Here is a 23,959-nt window from a genome sequence, read left to right on the forward strand (position 1 = left end):
AAGCTAGCATGCTAGTACTTCTGGCTTCGTGTAAACTAGCTACATTTCTGAGCTAGTAAGGTAGTTTACAAGCCAGGATAGTTTTTAATAGGATGGACTATGGAGTTCTATTTTTGAGGATAGTAGCGCTCCCCACTACTGATTTTACTATCCTGGCTTGTGTATCTTGTAACTTCATGTGGCCGGCGAACGCGAAGCTAGTTTTCAGTTGGCTTGTAAGCAGGAACCACGCGTTTTGTTTATTGAAATATTGAAGACTAAAACTTCTTTAGGCGCGACTAGGGAGACTCAGACTTTTTTTCTGACGGAAGTAACGCTTGCTATAGTCTGTGTAGTTTCCGCTATTTAAAAATAACAACGATAGCGCGTTTTATAAGTCCGTCAGCGCATTCTAGTGGTGCATTATTTGAACTGATTTAAGTCAGTTTCTTGGTAGTGTTTATTTAGGATAGTATTCACTCGTTTTATTTGATACTTATTCTTGTAATTATGTTATTATTAGTATATTTATATTTAAAATGAAAATCCATACTAGTAACTTTCCAAATTCCACTAAAGAGGAATGGTTCCCAAGGTTTTTTCGCTAAATTTCGTATTTTACTATTTTGAAAGAAGTAAATTAATACCAAATTAATTATCCTAAAAATCTGGTCTATTTTATATAAAAATAACAAAGTTGTATAAGAGAACAAAAAAAATTCAATAGTTTTAAAAAAAATATTTTAAATTGCAATTTTTTTTGAAAATCTCTAAATACGCTTATTGATTTATTACTTTTTATATAAGTAAATTAATAATAAATTTTCTGACGATTACGACATTCTATAATATTCACAAGGTTATGTGCTGATCTAACCTTCGTATTTGAATAATCTTTGTAAAGCACATGAATAATAAATATAATTAAATTATAATATGTATTGTATTTATTATTTAAGAGACAAACAGTGGGGCCAAAATAACGACGAAAAATAATCCATTTTTATTTAAATCGATTATTATTTTCTTATAATCGATTTTCATAGTAATAATAATCAATTTAAATTACGTGTTTAAATCGATTTTCATAAACAGAGCTATTTGTTTCATCAAAAACGACGGTCGAAGGACAAGATTTATGGCAGGTTCATCACGAAAAAATAATGGCCTTGGCATCTAACCCATTAATGGTAAAAAATACCAAATTGGACCTATACGTTGCGGCACCACTATCGGATCTTATGATAGATAGATCTTCTCAATGCCTGGAAGAGCTCTGAAGGGACGTTTAAGCTAACCGAATTGGCTCGCAAGCATCGCTCTGTCATCGTCACTTCTGCTCCATCTGGAAGATTATATTTCAAAGCGGGAAATATAGTCACGAAAACACGAAACCGTATTTTAGGAAAGAGATTATCAAAATTATTATTTTTAAACTGCTTACCTGAAAATTTATTTAAATTTTAAGTAAAATTTTTGAAGATTTTGTGACAATACTTTAACGTTGTCGTTTAGCTTTTTTACTTATAGATTCATTTTATTTTAATGCTACTCATACGAAACGAGACTGAAAATTAGTGGCAAAAATTATTTTTCATCTTTTTATTGTTTAAACTTTTTTAAATTAACGAAAGATTTGTTTTATATTTTGCTTTTGAGACTACAACATAGTCGTTTAGTTTTTTAATTATATGTACTTTATTTTAAAACTAGTCAAATATAAATAAAAATAATGGACATTTATGGTAATTTTCTTTTTTGATTTGATTTATATTTTAGTTTTTGAGACAGTAAGGTTGTTATTTTGTTGGGATGCTTATCATTTCATTTTTATTATAATAAAATGTTAAACGGTACTGAAAATTTGTATCAATAATGATAAAATATTTGTTATTCTTGTACCTTCCTTCCTTCTATTCCTTATTTCTTATCTTGAAACTTTAAAGAAACTTTCGCTTTGAGTTTAAGTTTTGAATTGGTTATTTTTTTATTCATATCGTTTTATTTGATTTTTAACTTAATAAATTGATTATATGAATCTCTTAGGTTTATTATTAGAATATGAAAAGCATGCAGATTTAAAAAAAAAACAGAAAAATTAGATTTTTTCGCAGAAATCGATTATTTATTTCTAATAAAATCGATTTTAGGAAATCGATTAAAATTTAATAAAGAAAAAATGACTTTTATTTAATCGATTCTTTTCATTAATCTCACATCCATAGCCACCGCTTATTGCCGACGGGAAACCTGGAATGGAACTAAATTTGACAGCTCCGCCATCTTGTCGTTTGTGAAGGGTGCGTTCACAGAACACTATTACTTTTAGCGTTTGTGCGGGAATCAGAGTGATTATGGAGCCTAAAGTAGTGAAAATGCAGCTCGGGAGATGCTTTTGAAAGTGAAGGATTTTTGTGAGATGGAGAAGAGGAATAGAGCCGTTTTGATACTTTTGGAGTATGTTCAAACGAGAGTCGCTGCCATGACAGGTACATTTGAGGGTTGCTTAAGAATAGGTAAAATATGATTACAGTGTTGAATTCCACCAGCGCGATTATCAATATTTTTATTGTTTCAGACGTTTCTGTAAAAACGTATATAATATTACAAAAGAAGGAAAAGTTGCAGCAAGCACTTCAAAAATTGTTACTCCTGGGAAAATCCGCAATCCAGAAAAAAATATTTGAATTATATGGATTTATGTGCTATCCATCAGAAAATGAATTTCCTCTATGTTGTGAAGAAAGAGTTGCCTACTGTAAATAAACTGCACCTGGAACCAAAATGAGACATGGGTTTTTAAGGAAGCAATAATAAAATTACGATGGATATTAAAAAGAATAGGTGCAAGGTATATCGAAAGAATGAGAGACTATTGATTAGTGGACAAGAGTGTGGTATTCATGGATTAAACCTACATTCGTCCCACCATTACCATTACTCTAGTTGTTGGTTCTTGGTGTCTGAATCAGCTGGAAAACGTTTCATGATTGCACATTCTGAGCAGGGCCGCGCCGACCCCCGGCAGCGCCTGTGTGCGAAACCCATGAAGCACCTCCTATTTTTTTTATAGGGGGACAAACAAGCCAGCGGGACAGCCAAAACGGACAGTCATCGCAGCCCATAGACATTTTTAGTGGGTGTGTTGCCGGCCTTTGAGCCTAGTTTAAGGTTTTCGGCCTATTTTTACGAATCTTCAAGTTTCAATGTATATTTTATTTTTTGTTATTTTGACCGAAAGAAACATGTTCTTTGGTTTAATATAATTACTTAAATAATATTTTCTTAAGTAGGTCCGTCCGCTTGCTAAATGTCGTGAAAAATACCAAAAACGCGAATTAAATTGTTACATACTTTATTTATGATGTTATATCTAACTGATTTATGAGATATTTTTTTAATAAATCCCATCTTTTAGTAGAGGACGAAAACTATTTATATAATTCTTGCACAATATTAAAAAACCCAGTCGTGTGATGATTGAGGTTGGCAGAGTCGTTTACTATTAAATTAAACTATGGCTAGCGCACAGTAGGTAAAAAGAGCTGGGATTTAAATCCAGCAATATTCTTACCGCGCAAATTTGAGCCACTATCATAGCCTTGTAGGGGACAATTTGTTTATGTCCAAATTAATTTAGTTTTTCTATTATAAATGACGTTACTCCAGCGCCAGTTGCATCTATAATTGGACAGAAAGCAAGGAAATACTCTCTTATTTCCAACTTTATAGTTTCCATGTTAAAATTGACAAACCTTATTATCATACTAATTTGCTCTTCGTGTGAAACGTCAGGAGTACAATCCAGTATTATTGAAAAATATTTATTAATTCGACATAAATTTAAAACAAAATGTTGAATTTGTTTACCGAGTATAAAGATTAGTTCATTTTGGATTTTATTAAGGTATGTCGGCATATAATTGAAATTATAAGACAAACACACTCAAAAAACACGGCGCAGCGGCCTTTCTTTTGATTCGCTAATAAGCTCTGAGTAATTAACGTAAACTAAAACCCAAAGCGTAAAATGACACTTCAAACGTATGTAAGAATATTGTAGTGTAACATAAATAATTTCGGTGGCGGCGCCCTCATTGTCTTAGCGCCTGTGTGCACCGCACACTTCGCACACATGGGCGGCGCGGCCCTGATTCTGAGCAAGGGTTCGTTGATAATGCGCTTTTGATATTTTGTTCACAATCGCAATCAGCCGATTATCACGACGACATGAATACTCAAAAACTTTATGAATTGGATAGCTGAGAAGGCGTACCTAACCTGCCTGAAAAATCATTGGTGGACAATGCACCATGTCACTGCACCCAGATAAATAAACTACCTACAATGGTAAGCTTTAAAACAGAAATGCAGGACATTTATGATATATGATATCATTAAAATCAACAAAGAACAACGGTTTATACAGTCGATGAATTGTTGAAGTAACACAATTACGAAGTGGTAAAACTACCATTGCGACTTAAATCCGATCGAAACAATGGACTGATTGATGGGAAAATGGAGATATTCATAATATCAACAACGAGTGATGGCGACACTGATTCTGATAGTGAAATGTAAGATACACATGTTAGCGATTGCGATATTATGGAACTAAATCACGATGACCGATTTTTGGAATCACGATGAGGATTATTGTAAAATTATCTGATATTAATCATTGATGTAGAGTAGGTACATTGAATTTGTTTCATAAACTTTTATCTATGCCTAAGGGAAAAAAGCCAAGCTTAAAGAAGCCAAAGAAAAAGATCTGAATATATGGGCTTGTAAAATTTGATACCTGATCACTGTCACCGATATGCTCAGACAGACGTTGTCTTTTATATTAGTTAGAGACAGTGTGTACAAATAAAACCAATCCCCAGGCTGAGACAATTTAATACAAAAACAATTGAGATACTTATACTATTTTTGAATCATAACGATACCGCGATTCAAGGAACCACAGGCGACATCTATTGGTTCAACATAAAACTATAATAATTTAAACATACCGCGATTCAAGGAACCACAGGCGACATCTATTTGTTGAACATATAACTATAATTGTTTAAACATACCGCCCACCATGGACAGAATGTACATCACCTCCGCCCACCGTGAATAAACTGTAAACAAGTAATCGTAGTGGACTGTAATAGAGTTTAAAAAGTTCGTACAAGTCTTTCACAGTAGCTAGAAGTGACAACATACCTATTATATTATACAACAACAAAATAAAATAAAAAAACGATAACATCAGATTTACCCAAATATCTTACTTCGTCACAGGCAATACACATAATTTGGTTATAGGACGCTTAACGATAACATCCTTACATTTAAGACTAACAACCCTAGTAATATTGTCCGAACCTGCATGTTTATCCGTTATAATCCCTAATAACCATTTTGCTGGAGGAAGATTATCCTCTCGAACTAAAACAATATCACCAACATTCGGTTCTGGTTTTTGATGTGCCCATTTGTAACGTTGCATGAACTGCGTGAGATATTCATTTGACCACCTACGCCAAAAATGCTGCAGCAACTGTTGCGTTAGCTGCCAGCGCTTTAGTGAAGAAACCGATGAGGTTTCATAATTGCTGTCCGGCACCAAAACCAATGGCTCGCCGACAAGAAAATGTCCTGGGGTAAGAGGTGTAGGATCTTGTGAGTTCACACTTAATTGTGACAATGGTCTGGAATTGAGACAGGCTTCTATTTGGTACAGAAGAGTGCTCATCTCTTCAAAGGTCAACGTCTGAGTACCTATCACTCGTTTTAGGTGGTGTTTGGTGGATTTTATTCCAGCCTCCCATAATCCACCGAAATGTGGAGCATGAGGTGGAATAAAATGCCATGTTGTTCCATTTGTTGCCAAACTCTCAGCAATTTCTATTGCCAATGATGACTTCTCTTGGGACCACAATGTTTTGAGTTCGCGTGCGGCACCTACAAAATTTGTACCATTATCACTGTATAGGTCAGCACAATGCCCACGTCTGGCCACGAAACGCTTGAATGCGGCCAAAAATCCTTGCGCTGTAAGGTCGCTTGCAACCTCCAAATGTACTGCTCTAGTTGCCATACACACAAACAAACATACATATCCTTTGTATGCTCGATGGCCTCTACCTTTGGATGTTCTTATTAAAATAGGACCCGCATAATCCAGGCCGCTTCGATGAAAAGGACGAATTGGAGTTACACGTGAAGGAGGTAACTGTCCCATAAGTTGGTCTCTTGCTTGTGCAGCGTATCGTACACATCGAACACAATTTCGAACGAATAACTTTGTACGAGTTTTAATATCTAAAATCCAGTATTTGGACCGAATATAGTTTATCATTAATTGCGGCCCGCCATGCAAAGTTTTTTCATGGGCGTCCGCTATGATCAAGTCGGTAAGATGTGATTTTGACGGCAAAATCACTGGATGTTTTTTGTCTATGTTGAAGTCAGCTCTTTCAAGACGACCACCAACTCGCATGATACTTTCACGATCCAGAAAAGGAGTCAATACGGTAAGTTTACTTTTCTTATAAATTGGTTTATTATTTCTTAAATCATTGATTTCCAGAAAAAAGTACTCATTCTGACATGCTTTTATAATAATATGTAATGCTTGATTTAGTTCTTTATTAGTTAACCATATAGGAAAACTCTCTTCAGGTCGCTTTAATTTGTTTATAAACCTTCTACAGTAAGCAAATACTCTCAATGATTTCCTTAAAGTCGAAAAATTTGTCCAAAAAATGTTTTGACTACTATCCACCACATGGCATGCCTTCACACCTTTTTCTTCTAAATTAGTGTCTGGTATGGGTTTCCTTTCGTAATTGATAACTTTATTTTGTAGCCAGGGGGAACCAGTTCTCCACATTTCCATGTTTACTAAAGCTGATGGTGTCACTCCCCGAGAGGCACAATCTGCTGGATTGTCGGTAGATGAAACATGTGACCACTGAGTTGCGTCTAAAATGTCTAAAATCTCCGAAACACGATTAGCAATGAAAGTTTTCCATCGACTGGGATGGCTACTTAACCAAGCTAGCACAACCGTGGAATCAGTCCAAGCATGAAGTTTATCCTTTGGTACGTGCAGAACTTCTGCAACTTCTTGTAACAACTTGGCCAGTAAAACAGCTCCACACAGTTCGAGCCTTGGAATACTAACTTGTTTGATTGGTGCTACCCTTGTTTTAGACGTTATCAGATGGACATGAACATTTCCAGACCCATCAACTACCCGAACATAAATTACAGCAGCATAAGCTTCATTTGAAGCATCGCTAAACCCATGGAGCTCCAGTGTGACATCTGCTTTAGTACTTATCCAGCGTGGGAGTCGAAATTTGGTAAGTTCCAGGAGTTCCTCACGGTAAGTAATCCAATAATCAAGTAAATTATTTGGTAATTCTTGATCCCATCCGATGCCTGAAAGCCACAATTTTTGTATTAATATTTTTGCTTTCACAATTGCTGGAGCTATCCATCCCATTGGGTCGTATAGCCTTGCAATATCCGATATAACCTTTCTTTTTGTTACAGGTATGCTGATTGGAGGTAGTTGCACGGAGTATTCGAAGTCGTCGTTTCGTCGATTCCAGGTAAGTCCTAAAATTTTAACTATTTCATTTGATTTCAGTTCTACATTAATATCTAAGTCTAAACCTTCTTTATTTATTTCCTTTAACAGATTTTCATCATTGCTTGACCACTTTTGGAGTTCGAAGCCGCCTGTCTTTAGTAGGTTGGTAATATCGTTAAATAATTGCTTTCCTTCTGAAACTGATTCACACCCAGTAAGCAAATCATCCATGTAAAAATCCTTTAAGATTTTTTCAGATGCGACGGGATACTCTCCTCCTTCATCGTGTGCTACCTGCTGCAAAGTTCGAACTGCAAGGTAAGGAGCAGACGCAGTACCAAAAGTGACACGTAAAAGGCGAAGATGCTGTAAATCTTCTGTAGTGTCTGTGCGCCACACTAAACGTTGATAGTCTACATCTTCTCTTGTTACCCTCACTTGACGGTACATTTTGATTATGTCGGCAACCAGACAAATAGGATGTAGCCTCCATCTTAAAACAATGTGACGTAAGTCAGGCTGTAGCGCCGGTCCGACCATCAAATCACTATTCAGTGATACACCGTTCTGGTCTCGACAGGATGCATCGAAAACAACTCTGAGTTTAGTCGTCGATTTATCAGCTCTAACGACCGCGTGATGAGGTAAGTAAACCGTTTCTTTTTTGTCAATTTCTTCTATAGGTACTAACTCCATATGTCCCAACTTCAAATACTCTGATATTACATCTGTATATGATTTCTTTAAATCTGGTGATTTCAATAAACACTTTTCTAACATTAAGAATCGTTTAATTGCTATCTCACGTGAATTACCATATTTGCAGCTCGGATCGACATCTCTGAATGGGAGTTTAACGATATAACTTCCTGATGGATCTCGCTTCGTGGTTTCTTTATAGATGTCTTCACATCTTTGTTCTTCATGAGTGAGGTGAGTTCTTTTAAGGTTAAAGTTATCAGACTCAAGTTCCCAAAATTGTTTAAGGTTAAAATCATCATTGTTAATTTGAGTGTGCATTGTTAATATGTTTTCGCAACCCAAACCATGTTGGTCGTGATGATCGTTCTCAATTTTTCCAGATAAGATCCAACCTAGCCTAGTGTTCTGAGCTATTGGTGTTCCTGGTGGTCCTCTCATTAGACCCTCAGCTATGATTTGACAATAGACATCAGCACCAAGCAACATATCAATATGACTTGGTTTGTTAAAATTTGGATCTGCTAACTTCATCCTTGGTAGATTTGGCCACAGATGGACAACGAATTCCTTTACAGGGAGGAATGAAGTTAGTTTTTTAAGAACATGAGCTGTTACACAAATAGTAAATGATTCATCTTGAATTGATTGCAGATTAATCTGCACTACATATTTGGAATCAAGTGGGGCATTGCCGTCACCTCCAACTCCAGATATGACACTGTTGCTTTTGATTTTCTTTAGCCCCAGTAACTGGACTGCAGACTCCGTAATAAATGAAGCCTGTGAGCCCTGATCTAATAAGGCTCGCAGTGTCATACTTGATCCAGAATTATTGTTGGCCCTTACGAGGGCTGTTGCCAATAGAACTTGTTTTCTGGTATTAGTAAAACAAGTGGTAATATTTTCAATGTTGGTCTCGTCTGGTCTCGATGTTGTTGCCGTTGCAACAACATTGATATCTTCTGGTGATTGGTTGTTAGCTGATACATTATCTGTTGATACACTAGCGTTGTAATGCAAAAGTGAATGGTGTTTTCGTTTGCAAATCTTACACCTGGTGGGCAAACGACACGCCTCAACCGAATGATTAGCACCTAAACAGTTGAAGCATAAGGCGGAACTTTGAACAAACTCACGACGTGTTTTAAGGTTACCCTTAGCAAATTTCTTACAATTTCCTATTTTATGCGTACTATCTGAACAAAAGACACAATTTGATTTTTCCTTAAAAGTTACATGATGAGATTGAGTGCTTTTGACTGGTTTGTTTATTAAAAATTCAAGTGACCTAAACCTTTGCTCTAAAAATTCAAAAAACTGATTTAATGTTGGCAATTCATCTGTTAAATTACAAATTTTAGTTTCCCATAACTCTCTAGACTTAGTATCTAATTTTGAACTTAAAATATATAAAACAATAACATCCCAATTGTCAGTTACTATTCCTATATTTTTCAATGCATTTAAACATTCATTTGTGGTGTCTAGTAATTCTTTAACAGCATTTGAAGATTCGGAAACAATATTCTTTTGAGAAAAAAATCTTTTTAAAATACTATTTGTAATAAATTTCTTATTATTAAAACGTTGTTCTAACATACTCCAACATAGTTCATAATTTTCACTTGTAACCGGCAAATGTCGTAGTAACTGCTCGGCTTCACCGGTCAGGTAACTTTTTAGGTAATGCAACTTTTGCACTGCTTGCAACGATTTGTTGCTGTGTATCAATGACTTAAACAGGTCACGAAACGTGGTCCATTGTGAATAGTGGCCAGAAAAAGTAGGTATTGTTATTCTAGGTAATTTTACTTCACTGTTAATGTTGCTTACTACATCACTCGTAACTATAGGGCTATTTTTAAATTTAGTAAGTTTTTCCTTTATATCAATTTTGTATTCACTATATAAATCTTCCGTCTCTCCATATACATCTTTCAAGCTGTAATCCGATTCATCATAATCTTCCTCACCATAGTTACATATTAATTTATTGTGTGTCTCTTCAAATGTTGACCATTGTTTTTCTAATTGTTCCAATCTGGTTTCCAAATAACTTCCTGTAATTCTATCTTTTGGTGTTTTCTTAAAATTTGTATAAGCCCTTTTTAATGTTTTGTTAATATCTTTCTGTACTCTTACAAGTGATTCCATTGTGATTTTTCTAAGTTACACTTGTAAAATTTCCAAGTTCCAAATCGCAAATTTTTCTAAGTGTTTGGTGTACCTAATAATTTCGACTTAGGCAAAATCGGGCATGGATTCCCCGTGGTTAACCACTTTTGCCTTAATTTTTCTAAGTTATTTTACTTGCGTTATTAGACTTCCAATTTGTTAGGCAAAGTTTTAAAGTACTTACAGTTTTAGTCACCTTTACACTTACACACCACAATCACTTATTTTACACTTTTTATACACTAGGGTTTCCAATCACTGCTGTATCCGGCTACGAATGACCATGAACAAAATAAAACACCAATCCCAAGGCTGAGACTATTTAATACAAAAACAATTGAGATACTTATACTATTTTTGAATCATAACGATACCGCGATTCAAGGAACCACAGGCGACATCTATTGGTTCAACATAAAACTATAATAATTTAAACATACCGCGATTCAAGGAACCACAGGCGACATCTATTTGTTGAACATATAACTATAATTGTTTAAACACAGTGAAATATTATTTTATTAGTTATAAGATAAAACATCAACAGCAAATGTTGTAGCTAGTCGCGAATTTTATATTAGTTTATGTTACGTTGGGATAAATTACGCCTAGCACGAGCAACATATTAGTACACCGCGCTGGCGCCGCGTCTATCGGAATGCAGTGGTGTCGCAGACTCTAACGCCAGGCGAAATCTATCGTCAATTTAAAAAAAAGAAATACGTTAGCTTAGCTTACGCCTTGTCACCTGAACCACCCAAGTCTTATAGGCACCAGTCGGAATAATGGAGAACAAATTTAACATACTATGTAACCAGCGACAATAATATATTTAGCCTTCTTAGTCACTGAAAATTCTAAATAGGTTAACTAAAAGTTGTTGCGTAACTCGCGTTTATTAATACGCCATGGTACTACTGAGCTACTGTCACGCTAGCCGACAAATGACTTTGTCTCAAGCCCCAGAAGATAACTACTCACAGCATACGCAGAATAAAACAAAAGGACTACTAATAATGATCATCATTTAAAAATTAAGACTTCATATTACAAACAGCATGTATCATGTAGTACAGGAATTAAAGTTCCCATGTTAAATTAGGTGTTCATAATACGTCAATGTCAAAGGCGTCCATTCTGCGTAAAACGTAAACGTAAACGAGACAAAACATCTTGAACGTCTCAAACGTGCCCATTCTATTCTGAAAATCTCTATAATGAGATGAATAAAAAAACAATTTTAATATATTTATATTAAAAAAAAATTTTTAACGTTTAGTTTTAACGGCTTATTGTAATTAATATTGTAATAATATTACTTCCCAATTTAAATGTAGCAATTAAAGATAATAATAAGAAGCCTATATTTTAAGAATATACTTTGGTAGACAAAGCAAAAATTGACTTTCTTAAATATTATACATAATTTCAAACATTTGTAAAATCGTGTTTAGCGACCACAGTGACCTCTTGAACAGTTTACTGCTATGATTTACTGAACTTGTTTGATTTATACGATAAACGTGACCAATGTATGTTTCTCATTGTTTATAACTTTGGAATCTATTTTGTTCACCGATTTATTATAATGTTGACAATTCTGCATAGTACAATGAATACATTGTTTAACTGCTGCTGCTTATATTTTTCTTACTAAAAAATAAGTACTAAAGTATGAACTTAGTATTTCAGTTTATTTATCGACGCAAATTGTATGTTTAACTCGATAATGTTAAAAAGATAATTAAAAAAAATATATATAAATTTGTCCAAAATAATGTGTAACATTTATACAATCATTCATGAACTTATTTGATTTTAATAATATGATAGAACTTAAACAAAAGGTAAATTGTATCTAAATCATTTGATATCCGTTTGTGGGGCAGGACATTCATCCTAGATCACATTTACATATAAAACATACCGATATATCAATTCGGCCATGAATGCAATTTGTGAATGGCGCCCATAAATAACTATTTCCCGTTTGACACATGGCGACCCTTCACTGAGGCCTGCAACACCGTTCTGTTTTCCCGCCATTATTTGACAGATGTGTTCTGAATTCGAATACCGGAAGGATTTGGCTTCTTCCAAATCAAGTGTGAAATTCAATCGAGCAACTTAAATTGGACGGTTTGAAAAATGCTTTGGTTTTGCTTTTTCATTTCCGAGTTTATTTCGTGTGATTTTTTTCATTTACCTTGATATTTTGCAACGTAATTTTTGTAAAAAACATTGTTCATGGTATGGTACGTATGGTACGTTTTGAACATAATTTTAGTTTTTTTGGACAAACAAGTTTATGTTAGTAGATATTTACTGATTCAGTATACAAGCAATGTAAAAAAGCAGCTACAGCCTTTTTGTATCTAAAACCTCATCGGGGATGTAGCTCAGTGGTAGAGCGTTCGCTTTGCATGTGAAAGGCCCCGGGTTCGATCCCCGGCATCTCCAACCTTTTGTTTAATTTTTATTAATTGCTAAAAGACTAGAAAAGAAAAGAATGAAAACATAATGTTCTTATTTACACAACATATAAACAAGCAAGGTTAGAAAGATAAATTCATTGACAATGCGTATTACATATTAAAACTCTTTAAGAGTGGACAATGGATAGTTACATTTTAGAGTCAATAATAATTATTAATAGTTGAAGTAAATACAACTTAAATTATAATATTTCTTATTATCTTACTAGGCACAATTCGTCACACTAAAGGTAATCTAAGATTACGAATCGCGTAAGTTATAATTACAGAGTAACTAAATCATAATGACATAAACTACAGAGATATATTTGCCAGTCTTTAGTTTATGGGCAATTCGGTTGCAATCGTCAGATTACACGATACATCAGCGATTTGCCGCCATACATCGTTGGAACAGCCGCTATACTTTGCGAGCATTAAGGTGAATCTTTTATATTAAAGGCTCTAGGGTAATTTATGTACTAGTTTTTAACTGCACACTCTTTAAGAAGAAAAGGAAGGAAACATTAAGGAAGGCAATTTTGCATTAGTGAATTCTCTATGAAGCTAGGTCACAGAAAAAATAGTAATTATACTTTTTGTAATACTTATTAGTTACGATAAAATTTATTTTTATAATAAATTACAATTCTGGCTTAGTTTATTTTATACAAACGTTAAGCTTAGTCTCATTTTCCATAATACTTTATTTTCAATATCGTTTGTTGATTGTCAAAGGAGAATATAAAATTCCACCGCCAAGAACAAGCAGTTCGTCGTTTCGTCTTTGGCTTTGACTGGCTTTTTAAGAAATAAGCGTACTAATTATTTTCGTACTAAAGCTTTTTAGCTCACAGTCAAATTGTTTTGATCATGAATCGCATTTATTATGAACGACATTTAAGCCTATATTTAAATATACGGGCGGTATTTCCCGCATCAAATACATGCCTATCCAAAAAAAGTAACTACTATATTCGTAATTAAAACCGAGTGCCCGAATTTTTCTCAATTTCTACGCAATCCAATAAAGAAATGCAAATGAGGTGTGGCTAAGAGTTATTGCGTATGCTAGTGATGTGATGTTCACTTTTATCGATGAGATATATATTTCTGGAATTCACTGTATGATACAGCAGCATCGATGCTTCTAGAACTGTAATGATTTGATTTGGAATGTTTGGAGATGTTTAAATTATTTTTATAACGAGATTTCAGAGACGAGGATATATATTCACAATTTTTAAATTATTCACTAGGCTGGTGAAATTATGATTGGTTCTTTTTGTCTGAATCTCTTTAATTGATTTTACAGCTTAAAATATCCCTTGTTACTACTAGCATACTAGAATAATCCTAATTACATTATATGTACATTTTAATTAACATAATGACATAGTAAACAATAGAGGTCATTAAATTTTTAAAGATGAGTAGAACATTACGAGATCAGTGTTGCCTAGTTGTGTCTCAGAGTGCGACTCTCATCCCTGTGGTCGTAGGTTCGATAACCGGCTGTGCACCAATGGACTTTCTATGTGCGCATCTAACACTTGCTCGTATAGTGAAGGTCCGCATCGTAAAAAATTAGCATGTCTCAGATCCAAAAACCGCAGATGTACCCCACCCCATAAACAGTGGATGTATAAATAAGTACGGGATGTCTCCGAGACCTAAGGTAATACACGGAGTATCCAGCTATCGGGCAGGCTCAGCACGATAATTAAAGGCTTGAAGAGGTCTTCGCCAGGACAGGAAGCGAGAAATGAATCTGATTTTGTTATTAAACAATATACTGCTTACACCTATTCACACATACATAATATTATTCTTGTGTTGGTGTATCGCGCACCTTCAGCTGTTAAAATTTAGAACAACCACGTAAGCCGTGTCAGCATTTTGGTCAATCTAATAAAATATATAAATTTCTCGTGTCACGTTCGTTTCCATACCTACTCCTTCGAAACGGCTCGACCGATTCTTATAATTTTTTTATGCATATTCAGTAAGTCTGAGAATCGGAGAATAAGGGGTGTCCATTCCAAAAAAAAAAAGTTTATTATGTGGCATTAAACAAATACATATAACCCTTAATTTTTACCCACTTCGATCAACCTCTATTTTTTTTATTATAGTAGATAGTTATTGAACTAAAAAATGTTTCCTAGGTTTAATATACATGGCAAAACAACGTTTGCCGGGTCAGCTAGTGTTCAAATAAAATCTGAACATTGTCTATCAAAAAAGAATATGTACGTTGGGTTGTAGCGCTACTGGATTATTAGAACGTCACTAGTTCTCCCCCGCGTATCGTATAAAAGTTTTTATAGCTAATTCCCTGTGTCCTATTAACTGTGCCCGTCGATACTTGTAAATGAACTTTAGATGAGTTTGACATTTGTTTCACTGTTTGGTGAGATTATGTTTGTTTTTGAGTTTTACGAGTCGTTTCGTGTTTTATGTCGTATGGAGTTAAATTTCTGTTCACGAAAGTTATTTTATTGCGTTTCTACACTGAAGTCGAAAATGTAGCAGCAAGACACCGCAGTTTATGAGTAGCTGCTTAACAATTCGCTTATATATAAAAAATCTCAAGCAATTGGAGTGTTTAAAAAGGTTAAGAAGAAATAAACAGATCCATAAAAAAATGTTTAAAGAACTTTATTTCTCATTACAAAAAATGTATGTTTACTAACATGGGAAACATAATATATATACGAACGAGATACACGTCGCAATCAGCCGTCTTTTAGCCGAATTTTAGTCTACTAGGCTAATTCAGTTAGTTATCCTTAATGCCTTTTTGAATTGGTTAAACGCGCTAATGTTTCCAATTTTAGACGATAATTAAATTGATTAAATAATTGTACACCCTCATACTTAAAAGACTTCTTCAAATAATTTGTACGCGGCTTCGGCAAGATAAGCAAACTCGCTCGACGAGTATTGCGTGTAAAAAACAAACACATCACGTGTTTGTTTTTTTTAAATGATATTAAGTTTAGTTAAGTGAGTTATTTTTTTTTAAATCACGATTCAGGTGCTATAATCATATAGCTGTTTAATCGTAATTATTTTGGTTTCTTGGTAGATTTTGTTAGGCTAAAATATTGCAAAACAATTTAAGATTGACGAATTATTGTACGAATATCAACACAAATATAATTTTTAAAAGATTTCACTCTTATCTTATTGATTAATATTGTAAATTGTATAGAATGATACATTACATATGTGTTCTTTCATAATCATATTCTTTCACGAAAAAAATATGTTTGGAGATGCCGGGGATCGAACCCGGGGCCTTTCACATGCAAAGCGAACGCTCTACCACTGAGCTACATCCCCGATATGGAAAGTTATATAAACATAAGCCATAAATGTCATTATGTAAACCAGTTTTAAAAACAATAAAAGCGTAATGAACAAGTGGGTGTAATTAAATATCAATAGGCTTTGCTCACTTGCTGGCGTAATGTATCAAGTGCGGTAATGGGGACACATTTCCGCATCTGTTTCATTCATATTTTAACAGGCGTTTTGGTGGTCAGAGTTCTGTACCCAACCCACGTGGTTGTCTTTTTCTTCCAAGTCTCAGAGTCAGATAACAAATTCAATATGTATATTCTGCAATGAGTAAGTGCAACTCTTGTGTGTTAAAAACGTATTGGATTTGAGACACGGAAGTCATACTTAGCGCTAAATTTCGAGTTTGGGTCTCACACAAGAGATTCCTGTTTCTTCAAGTTATCATTCACCGTACTGTATAGTCTCAAATCATAAAAATAATTATCCGCAAAATCGTCTCGTTGCTAATTCTATTTATTGAGGTGATCACCCTTCTTTACCTTTGACTGTTTCCTTATGATTTAATATTAACCTTTCATATAAATAATTATTCATAGAAATAAAATACATTGGTGCACAGTGCGAAATTCAAGACCAAAAATCAAATAATATTTTTGGCAAAATTTCCAATTGTGTACCTATTCAAATGTTCTTGTAGTCGTAGATAATAATATTTAAATATAATAATAAATTAAATTGATATAAAATAGTCTATCAGCTGTATCTTACTGTTTTCTGACAAATAGTTTTCATCGAAATAACTACAGATTAAAAATATGTATAATAATACTAATATCTCTTAATAGAGTGAGCATTAAATCATGGAGTTGTCAAAGGGCGGCCAAAGACACCCTGATGACATTCCGCTCGCCCATAAAAATACTTTCACGCGCCCATTGAGGGATTTAACCCTAAATTAATACTGCATTACTATATTATTAAATTTTGCATATTTAATACCGTGCGCGGTTTTTAGGTACCATTAATTACAGGGAACAGAGTTAGCCCAGCCTTTACCGTGCTTTTTTTTCTAAGTATGCAAAAAAGTGTGAAGTTAACCTTAAGGACTTGTCCTATCGATAAACTCCAAAAAAGTACATTGTTTCTTTCCATTTTTCGTCATCGTTTCTTGAAGTAGGGCGAATGGAAAAAATATATGGTGGAGTTAAGTAGTTTATGTATCCATTTTGAAAGATCGATACACGATTTAAATAACTTCGCTCGATAGAAAAAAAATCCAAACATACCCAATTTTTAACACTTTGAATTCATTTTATGACGAAAATGTATATGGAACATTATTTTGAAATGTACACGATATATTTAATCGCAAGCCAAGTAATCCATTTCAGAAAAAAAAATGATAAAATTACATAAATTTAATGTTTTACATAACTAATTGTTATTACGGGCCGACGCGACGCGCCTCTCTGCGCACCGCAGTCCACCCCGAGACACTGACACAGCAATTCGTGCTGGGATAGGGCCTTAAGATGTTGGTTTCCTCGTGTACAGCTGTATCGAATATGAATCGTCAATTAAATGTTATGAATACCCAATATATTTGACAGGTGCAATATTTATTAAATGTTTATAAAAGCCAGCATTTCAAGTAGCAAGACAAACATTATTTGTATTTTGTGGATAAATATACGATTTAATTGAAAAGATGTTTTTCTTTTAAGTAACGTTGTTAAGGAGTTATAGTTGAGAATTGATCACTAATTGATTGAGGGTCTTGAAATTAAATAAACTGCAATAATAACACGTGCGAATCGTATGACACTTTTATTTTAACTAAGTAAGAGTAGTGGACTGTATATACATATTTGGACATGCCGCCCACCAAAGGACGCAGTCCTTTAAAAGAAATAACATAAAAGAAAAAATAAACACTTAACAAAATTACAAACTATAGTTCAATACAATTGTTTCACGAAAGACACAATAGTATGCATCAGACATTGTCTTTCATCATATTTAAATGGCTTATTGACTATTGTACATAAAAATAAGACAAACCGCCCACCGTAATATGTCTGCATACATAGTTGGATATAGCATTACACAACAATTCACATGTTATAGTCTATTAATATATGTATATTATAGCGTAGTATAGTAAGTACACAGGCATCTAACACAGTATATATAATAATTTTTAAAAACATACATAACAGGTAAGTATTACATAGTTTGTATATTTTGTTTATTACATATTTCCAAATAAGGTTTTTGTTAACAATAGTAAGTTGATATATAAATTGATTTTCACTTTTAAATGACTAATGAACATTTATAATAATAAAGTAACAATTAAAAATAGACTAATTATTTAGTTAAAATGCATATTTTTGATACAGGTCTTTTGAGCGTTCCGCTTCTACATTTGATCGATACTACCCGGGTCACATTGTCGGGACCGATATGCTTTTTAACTATTCTACCCATAATCCAGTTACCAGGAGGAACATTATCCTCCTGTATAACAACTACATCATCAATTTCCGGTTCTAAGTTATTTTTAACATTCCATTTGTACCTATTGTTTAGAATTACAAGATATTCTTTAGACCATCGGTTCCAGAAGTCAGTGACCATTTTTTTGTGTTAACCGCCAACGATCGCGATAACTGATGTCTACATAAGCATGACTTTGGTCAGCTACATTAAGCACAGGTTCGCCGATCAAAAAATGTCCAGGCGTCAGTGGGAGAGGATCATTAGGGTTGTCACTTAAGACAGTCAGAGGTCGTGAGTTAAGGCAGGCTTCTATTTGAGTCAGCATAGTTGTGAGCTCCTCGTAAGTTAGAGTGGTATCGCCAATAACCTTTTTAAGGTGTGTTTTTGTGCTACGTACGCCAGCCTCCCACAAACCTCCAAAATTAGGAGCGTGTGGGGGTATGAAATGCCATGTAGTACGCTCTAATGTTAACATTTCTGCTATTTCACTAGGCACTGAAGATTTGGCACTGTTAAACATTGTCGTTAATTGTTTTTCTGCTCCTACAAAGTTTGTGCCATTGTCACTATAGATATCTTGACAGTGGCCTCGTCTTGCTGTAAACCTTCTAAAAGCGGCGATGAATGCCTTCGAAGTCATGTCTGTGACAGCCTCCAAGTGTATAGCGCGTGTGGCCATGCAAATAAACAAGCAAATATATCCTTTAAAGGACTTTGCTCCTCTACCTGGGGAGAATCTGATGTTAATAGGTCCAGCATAGTCCACACCGACCGACTTAAATGGTCTATTGGGAGTTACACGCACCTCTGGTAATTGACCCATTAACTGTGATGATTTACGTTTCGAATATCTAATGCAAGTCACACACTCACGGTAACATTTCTTTGTTTGATCTTTAGCTCGTAGTATCCAGTATTTTGTTCTCAAATAATTTATCATCAGTTGTGGTCCTCCATGCATTGTTTTCTGATGAGCATCCATAATTATAAGTCTGCTAAGATAGTTTTTAGCAGGTAAAATTATAGGATGCTGTGTGTCGTACTCCACGTGTGACTGTTGTATTCTTCCGCTGACTCTTAGAATCCCATTTTCATCGATAATGGGCGTAAGACTTCGCAGTTTACTCTTTTTAGAAACATATCCCAGAGTCTTTAATTGTTTCATTTCATCCTTAAATTCAAACCCTTGAACTTGTTTAATGCAAATATCTAAGGATTCATTAATTTCTTTTGTTGAAATATAACTTGTATAACACCGACGCTTATCTTTAGTTGATTTTAAATTTAGCCATCTTCTACAGTATGAAATAACTCTCAATAACTTATTTAAATTAGAAAACTTAGACCATATAAATTCTTCTTCGGATGTACATAAAGCAGTTAAAGATTTAATCTTCTCTTCTTCTTGTGTATCTTCGATGTCGACCATACTCAAATTTACATCTAATAAAGATAGCCAGGCGGGTCCATTCCACCATAGCAAGTGATTTGATAGATCTAAAGCTTGTAGACCTCTTGACGCACAGTCCGCCGGGTTCATCTCAGAAGTAACGTGTCCCCATTGTTCGTAATTTAAAATATTTAGTATATCAGATACACGGTTACTTACGAACGTGTTCCAGCGACTAGGTCCTCCCCTTAGCCATGCCAGGACTATGGTTGAATCAGTCCATGCATGTAAGTATTCGTTAGATATGTTTAACACTTGTGATATTTCAGAAATTAGCTTGGCCGCCAACACAGCACCACATAATTCCAGTCGAGGTATTGAAATCTGTTTCGTAATTGGTGCAACCTTAGTTTTGGCTGATATTAAATTCACATAAACCTCATTGCCTTCAATGACTCGCATGTATACTGCTGCACCATATGCTGTCTGTGAAGCATCTGCAAAGACATGTAACTCTGCTTTAGATGTGGAAGAATAACGTAGCCACCTCGGTATATTAATGCATTTAATATGTATCAAATTTTCTCTAAATTGTAACCATTCCTTCAGTAAATCTCCTGTTATAGTGCTGTCCCAATCTAATCCAGTTAGCCATAACTTCTGGATTATTAACTTTGCTATAACAACAACAGGGGCTATCCATCCCAAAGGGTCATACAGTTTTGCTACTTCTGAGAGAATCTGCCGTTTAGTTATAGGTTCTTTTACTATAGGCACATTTAGAGTATATTCGAATTTGTCTATGTCTCTATTCCAACTCACTCCTAATACCTTAACTAGGTTATTTACCTTCAGAGGCAGTTCATGATCATCTCGTTTATTTTCACCAATATATTTTAGCACATTTTTACTATTACTGCTCCACTTTTGGAGCTCAAAACCTCCTAAATTCATTAATTTACTCATGTCATTATATATATTAATAGCATCAGCAACTGTCTCACATGACGTCATTAAATCATCGACGTAATAATCACGTTTAGTTATATGAGCAGCAACAGGGAACTTCGATTGTTCATCATCAGCTATTCTCTGGAGTGACTTCACAGCGAGATAAGGCGCACATGCTGTCCCAAATGTTAATCTTAAAAGCTTGTAATGTTTTATTGGCTCACTCGGATTAAATCTCCATAGAACTCTTTGGTAATTTGTATCATCTTCTGACACCCTCACCATTCTATACATTTTAATTATATCTGCAGTAAGGCAAATCTTATAAAGCCTCCATCTCACCAATATGTGGCGCAAATCTTGCTGCAACTTAGGACCAATATGTAAATCATCATTTAAAGAAACATTATTAACTCCTTTGCACGAAGCGTCAAAGACTATACGAAGTTTTGTCGTCTCCTTATCTTCGCGAAGTACCGTGTGGTGCGGGAGATAGACTGCAGTGGGACTATCAATTTCTGCATGTATAATTTCAACCATATGATTTAAATTTATATATTCGTTTATGACCTTGTGGTATTCTTCTTTAAGTTTCTGGTTTTTTAATAATTTTCTTTCTAATATTTCAAACCTCTTGGCAGCAATTTCTTTAAGATTTCCTTGCCTACATTGTGGATTTCCAGTCTTGAATGGTAGTTTAACCACAAATCTTCCTTCTTCATCTCTTATAGTTGTACTGTCATAAAAATGTTCACAAAATTCCTCTTCTTTTGATAGTCTCTTCTCTATAGTATTTGGTTCATTCTCGATTTCCCAAAATTTCTTGAGCATCTCGTCATCTTTAAGTTGAACATGCAAACTTGCAACATTTGTGTCCGAAGAACCTGTTTCTTGAGGCAGCTTTCCTGATAGCACCCAACCTAGGCATGTTCTCTGTGCTAGTAAGTTGCCCCTAGGATGTTTGATTATATCATCTAAAATAATGTTACTGTATACGTCTGCTCCCAAAAGAATGTCAATTTTTCCAGGTGTTTTGAAGGCTGAGTCAGCCAACTCTAAAGATTCTAGGTCTGACCATTCAGGAGCACTAAGTTTGGTAGTAGGCAGAAGTGTTGTTACCGAACGCAATACATATGCATTCACTCGTATTATTGTCTTAGGATCGTGGCGAGATTTCACGTTAAGTGAAACCATGTATTTGATTCTCATTTGCCCCTCTCCCACACCTGACACCCAACCACTTACTGATCGGCGCGTAAGATTAAGCAATTGTACTGTAGCTTCAGTTATAAACGATGCTTGCGACCCTTGGTCTAACAAAGCTCTAATAATATGTTTGCAACCATTCCTACTCTCTACTAATACCTCAGCAGTAGCTAATAGGACACTATTTTGACAATTTTCCTTGGAAAAGTTAGTTACAAAGTGTACATCGTTTGTTATAGTATTAAGCTTACCTTTAGTTTGCTCAGTCATGGTACCTGTCAACGTGGATTCCCCTCCACTCGTAGTCACCGTATTTCGATCTCTCTCGTAGTGTAGCAATGAATGATGACGACGCCCACATTTTCTGCAACACGTTGGCTGACGACATCTGATTACTGAATGTGATGGAGCAAGACAATTAAAACATAATTTATTCTGCTGGACGAACTCTTGCTTTTCTTTTGTAGACATGTCTACGAACTCTTTACAATAATATATGTAGTGTTTACCACTGCATAACACACATTTGACTTCCTGCTTTTTCACATCATTGTGTATACCTGAATGAAAGGACTTAGGTTTAGCAATAGGTGTAGCAACAGGCTTAGGGTATGGTGATTTCACTCTGTGACTGTCTATCATTTCTAACGATCGAAATCTAGCTTCTAGAAAATCCCGCAGTTCTGCCCAAGTAGGTAATTCGGTATTACTCAAACTAAGTTGTTGTTCCCATCTCTTTATCGATTCATTGTCCATCTTTGATATTACTAAATAATTAATAATCATATCCCAAGTGTCGGTTTTAACACCGAGATTTTGCAACGTTTTTAAACATACCGACGTAGTGTCTACCAATTGTTTGATTGAACTCGATGTCTCCGTACATATGCCCTTCTGTGAAAATAATGTTCTTAAAATTGCATAGCAATTCAACCGCTTATTATTATATCGTTTCACTAACTGGTTCCATGCCTCATCGTAGTTTGCGTCCGTAGTCGAAAAGTTGCGTATTAATAGTTCTGGGTCACCCGATAAATTACTTTTTAGATAATGTAGTTTTTGCACCGGCGTTAAAGACTTATTGTTATGAATCAAGGAGCAAAATAAGTCATAAAAAGTTGTCCATTCTTCATATTTACCTCCAAACTTCGGTATTTGTATTGACGGTAATTTAATATTATTTAATAACCTCTGTTCGTCGCCACCCGCTATTGAGGTATGTGATAAAGAAGACTGTTTGGTTAAGTTTTGAAAGTCCTCCTTCATAGTGGACTTGTACTGAATATATAGCTCATCAAAAATATCACTAAAGTTTCCTTTAAAATAGGTACTTTCCTTTTCTTCCTCTTTAGATATTTTTAAAATTAAACTTTTGTGTCCTTCCTTAAAGTCCCGCCATAATTGTTCTAACACTTCTAATCGAGTTTCTATATATGATATTTTTATTCTGTCTTTCGGTGATTTCCTATAATTCTTTTCTGCACTTCTTAATGTCTCCAACAACTTAAATTGATACTCAAAAAGACCCTCCATCGTACACTATGACTTTGAGCGTAGTTCGTAATTATCCGATTACTCAGACCCACTGAAAAAACTGAACACAGCCCAACGTAATAGTACTTCACAGTATGGTGTGTATATAACGTAATTTATTTCGTTTTTATAGGTTAA

At 34.7% G+C, this 23,959-nt stretch overlaps 2 non-coding genes across 2 annotated transcripts; one reads left to right on the forward strand and one right to left on the reverse strand.

The window, feature by feature from the left end:
* The first annotated feature begins 12,844 nt into the window (after nucleotides 1-12,844).
* Trnaa-ugc lies at nucleotides 12,845-12,916 on the forward strand. The gene has a single exon. It is a non-coding gene; the product is annotated as a tRNA-Ala (tRNA).
* A 3,290-nt stretch (nucleotides 12,917-16,206) lies between these two features.
* Trnaa-ugc lies at nucleotides 16,207-16,278 on the reverse strand. Its single transcript has one exon. It is a non-coding gene; the product is annotated as a tRNA-Ala (tRNA).
* Nucleotides 16,279-23,959: the final 7,681 nt, after the last annotated feature.

The sequence above is a fragment of the Pieris napi genome, chromosome 8 (genome assembly GCF_905475465.1).
Source record: "Pieris napi chromosome 8, ilPieNapi1.2, whole genome shotgun sequence".
Taxonomy (NCBI): domain Eukaryota; kingdom Metazoa; phylum Arthropoda; class Insecta; order Lepidoptera; family Pieridae; genus Pieris; species Pieris napi.